Source organism: Camponotus floridanus, unplaced genomic scaffold, assembly GCF_003227725.1.
Source record: "Camponotus floridanus strain SB8 unplaced genomic scaffold, Cflo_v7.5 scaffold116, whole genome shotgun sequence".
Lineage (NCBI taxonomy): Eukaryota > Metazoa > Arthropoda > Insecta > Hymenoptera > Formicidae > Camponotus > Camponotus floridanus.
The window spans coordinates 479,543-484,487 of record NW_020229233.1 but is presented as its reverse complement, the minus strand read 5'-3'; the positions used below and the strand labels follow the sequence as shown (position 1 = coordinate 484,487).

Here is a 4,945-nt window from a genome sequence, read left to right as displayed (position 1 = left end):
ATAAATTTGTCTCTATGTATTGGGCGCTCGAAGTCGTCTCGAAATCCTATCCGAATTATGTAAAATGTAGCGCGTGAAAGATGAGATAAGATGCGGCCTCATTGACGCTAAAAAGTAGCGTCAACCATTGGTTGAACAATGAAGCAACTATACTTACCTCTTTGTTCAACCAATGGTTGACGCTACTTTTTAGCGTCAATGAGGCCGCACCTATAGGACCGACGAGGGATGGAAGGAGACATGAGCTTTACGATAGAAAATCACCATTCGCCTCATGCCTACCGCCACGTAGGCCGGTATTCATAGTTCGATCTTATATTTGAGATCGTCTTAAGTTCGAGCTTGAAATGCTACGCAGCTATTTGATTGGTTGAATGAGGTCTTAAGTCAACCTCCAAGCAGACTTAAGACGATCTTAAATATAAGATCGGACTATGAATACCGGCCGTAGTCTGCCATCGTTGGTGAGACAAAAGAAATAGAACGATAGATTATCGGCTCTTGTCTAACTCTCATGTCCATCTCATGTGAATAGTTCGGATATGAACCATAGCTCGGACATGAACCATAGCTCAGACACGAACCATAGCTCGGATACGAACCATGTATTATTATCGACTGTAATAGTTTGACGTCCACTTTGTCAGGCGGCACATTAGGACAATGTGCTCGTTAAAGCGAGGTGGCCGCTCTCAGGTTTCTCTCTGATGTTACCAACAGCGTTCCATTTTATGAAAGCGTGCTGTAAGCACGAATATGATTTTCAAAATAGAATGCTATTTCAGTGCTGGCAGTACTAGCAATTGAGTAATCAATTTAACTTAAATGGACAGACGACAAAAATTTTTAATTTACGTATTTAAATTTAATACTTGAAGAATCAGATGAAGACTCAAGCGATGAATCTGATTCGTAAGTAGTTATAAATTTAATAAAAAATTATTTCGAACGTGTAAAAAATACGTTGCAATAATTATATCGAAAACGTAGTTTGGCAGTGTACAGATAGTGATTTTAAAAGTCATTTTCGGTAATAATTTATTTGATATATTATTGATTATTTAATCAATATTTAATCAATATTTTTGTGAAGAAATATAATTTATAATTTATAATCTTATATAAAAGTTCCATGTTGTTTTAATTTATTTTAATGTGTTTTTCAGTCTTAGTCGATCAACGTTTATATTTTTGTTGGAGATATTAAGTCCACAATTAATAAAATAATCTGAAGGACGAGGTAGACATACTATCAATCCAGAAAAAATATTATTGTTAGCAATATGGATGATGGCAACTCCTAATTCATATAGGTAAGTTTAAGTTCGGATGAAAAGGTAGTACCAAAAAAATATATATTTGTTACAAAAAAAATATATATATATTTATTACATCCTGTTTTATATATTTTATCAAATATATATTTAATAAAGTATATAACAAGATGTAATAAATACATAATATTCATTATTTACTTATTAATTCTATTCTATTATTAATTTTAGATGTATTGCTGATCGATTTGATGTAGGAAAAGCAACAGCTTGGAGATGTGTTCAGAAAGTTGTGAATGCATTATATTCACATCTTAACACATTCATTACATGACCAGATAGTAGAAGAAGTGAAGAAATTTGGACACATATTAAAAACAAATATAAATTTCCAAAAGTAATAGGAGCAATAGACGGAACTCACATAAAAATTGCATCCTGATGCTTATATAAATAGAAAGGGTTACCATTCCATACAGTTACAGGTATTTCTATGAAGATATTAAAGGTATTTTTGTAAAGAATTTTTAAGATTCTATACAACAAGAATAATTATATTTCTTTCCAGATAATATGCGATCATGAATTAAAAATCACTCATGTTTATGCAGGACAGGTTAGATCTGTACACGATATGAGAGTATTTAGATTATCTGATTTTGAAAATATATGTACTGCACAAAATTTTCCCGAAAATAGCCATTTATTAGATGATACCGCATATAGTATCCAAAAATATATAATGGTTCCATTTAAAAATAATGGACATTTGACAAACGCACAAGTTCAGTATAATACCTGTTTATCTCAAGCGAGGATGATGGTTGAGAGAACAATAGGCTTGTTAAAAGGAAGATTTCGAAGTCTTTTAGATATATTACCTATGAGAAGAACTGATTTAATACCAAAATATATTTATGCTTGTTGCATTTTACATAACATATGTCTAATCCGTAATGATTATTTTGATATCTCAATTATTGTGCAACAAAATCAACCTATACCTATAAAATCAACATGTTGAAAATACACCTGAAGCTTTAAGAGAAGAAGGTATTGAAAAATGTAATGCAATTATAAATATATTATTTGCACAATGAAAATTTTTAATAAAAAATTTTATTAATTTTTATAAAACTATAGAATATTATTTCTCATTTCTATAGCACTGACGATTATTATTTGCATTGCTTATAATATTATAATATAATATAAAAATAAAAAATAAGATAACGTAAGATTACTACACACTATACATTCGTTTCCAATAAATTGTACGTATAATTTTGTTTTTATTTTAGTTTTATTAAAGAAAATTATCACAACTTATAATCACACAATAGTTTTTATACATTATATAAAATAAAATAAACTTGTATTTATGTAACAGTAACTATATAACTAATAAAATTTTTAACAATAACTTATGTAAATGTGTACTATATGTATTTGGTATATAAATAATAGTAGTAATAAATAATAGTCTTATTAATAATAGTCATGTTATTTTTTTAGCATTTCTGTAATTAAATTTTCTATGTTACTTAAACGCGTCATTCTTTCTTTATGTCTTTTTTCAAGATTGTCTTCTTTTTCCTTTTTAAATTTTAAAGATTTTTCACAATAATCTTCTAGTATGTTGTTAATTTTTCGTTTCTTTGGTACTGCAAATAAAAAAGATATTATAATTTTAAAAAATTAATAATTAGAAAAAAGTAATAATGCCTACATAATTGGAAAATGTAATTAAAAAAATGTAAATAAATGCAGATATGTTTTATAAAAAAAGTACCTGGTTTTATTGGACCTTCGTTTTCTGTATCTTCACTTATAATATTAATGTACTCCCAGCTGTCGCTATTGGAGCAATCCAAGGTTTGGTTCCAAATATCTCATGCATAATCTGTATAAAAAATTTTTTTCTATATGTATACTTAATAAATAATTATGAAAATTTCAAGCAAAAGAAATATTGCTTTCTGATTAATAAATTGTCTTTGCAAAATAGCAATTTGCATTTCAATCTTAATTAAATAATTATATTTGATATAAATTGTATAATACTTCTAATTAATAATATACCTCATAATATTCCCATTTTTTCCTATTGTTTCCTGACTTTTTATTGTGATCAGTAACAGATTTATACGTTCTTTTCAAACACTGAAATTTGGTGGAACATTTTATTGGTAATATTTGATGTCCTGCTTCTCCTATTTTTTTTTGAAATATTGTTCCAACATTGCCTGGCTGTAATTTTTGGATTATTGAACATTTCCATATGCTCCTTATATAAATTAATTAATAACAACGTTTCAGCTCGTATATGTTGCTCTAAACAGATAAAAAAAAGAATATAAAATGTTAAACAGATATAGAACAGATATAGAATCTAAACAAATAAAATATAATACATATAATAAATATAATACATGTCCTTTTGTTTGAAAATTATTTTTTTAATTTGTATCTTTTGTATTGATTTCAATATTACAGTCTGCAGTATCATCAGGTTTGCGTTGCATCTCTGTTTCATCATGTCTCACTTCATCATATTTTATATTGCATCTCTATTTGTAAATGTATCTTCTATAAAATATATAATTTATTAATTTGACAATTTGAAATTGTCTATTTCTTATGCTGTATGTTCATAATATTATACAATATTGTAAGATAGCTGATGATGCTGATAGAGATGATACTCCGTATAAAATAAGATGTAATTATACCGTGTAATATAGAGTCAGATAAGATTATCTTAATCAAGCCGTCCGTGGTGATACACGATGCAGGAATTTTGTCAGGATATTTGTCAGGATGAAATATACAACAATAATGCACAGAGCACACACAATTTAATTAATGTCACTCAATTAACTGATACAAATTAGAAGACGGTAACCGCGTAATACTGATTCGTATAAATGGTTTACTGCATAATAATGATCGCGAAGGAGCAAAACGGAAGAGCGAAGAAAGAAGAGCTCCGAATTCCGCAGGACCCCTTTATATCGATCCTGGCGGAATATCGATATTGACGTAATCGTGCGCGCGCACCCTATACATGATTCAGCAGGCACGCAAGCCCACATACCGGGTGTACAATAAATATATCAGATAACGGGTATACAATACCATAAATATTTTACAATATTATGAACATACAGCATTTAACTATTTGAAATTGTCCATTTGTCATGCTGTATGTTCATAATATTATACAATATTATGAACATACAGCATGACAAATGGACAATTTCAAATAGATAAAATAATAAATTAAACATCAAAATAATTTGTTTGTTTGATATCTGTTGATTATCTGTATGACATTTGTATGACATTTTGCAATTCCATATACGTACCTTTATTTGTGTATTTTATTGCTTGATGCAATATAATGAATAAGCAAATTCATTATCTGAACAAATTCGAAATAAAAAAGTATAATATGAATATTATAGTAAATAATAATATATGTATATTACAATAAATAATGATAATGTCATTATTTGGGCATTCAAGAATAATAGATAAATTAACTTAAACTATAAGCAAATAGGTTATGTATTAATTTCTATTCCGAAATATTTGTAAAATGAATGTATATATTACAAAAGTTGTAAATTTACCATTTCTTGCTCTTGCAGCATCTGTAGACGATATTA

General features: G+C 28.0%; 2 long non-coding RNA genes across 2 annotated transcripts; one reads left to right on the top strand and one right to left on the bottom strand.

Moving 5' to 3' along the window:
- The first annotated feature begins 1,210 nt into the window (after positions 1-1,210).
- Positions 1,211-2,292, top strand: LOC112639898. The gene is made up of 3 exons (XR_003123735.1): positions 1,211-1,313; positions 1,506-1,759; positions 1,843-2,292. It is a non-coding gene; the product is annotated as an uncharacterized LOC112639898 (long non-coding RNA).
- A 605-nt stretch (positions 2,293-2,897) lies between these two features.
- On the bottom strand, positions 2,898-4,396 carry LOC112639894. Its single transcript, XR_003123732.1, has 5 exons — positions 4,007-4,396; positions 3,707-3,863; positions 3,357-3,608; positions 3,067-3,177; positions 2,898-2,938 (listed from the first exon to the last, which is right to left on the bottom strand). It is a non-coding gene; the product is annotated as an uncharacterized LOC112639894 (long non-coding RNA).
- Between the last annotated feature and the right edge of the window lie 549 nt (positions 4,397-4,945).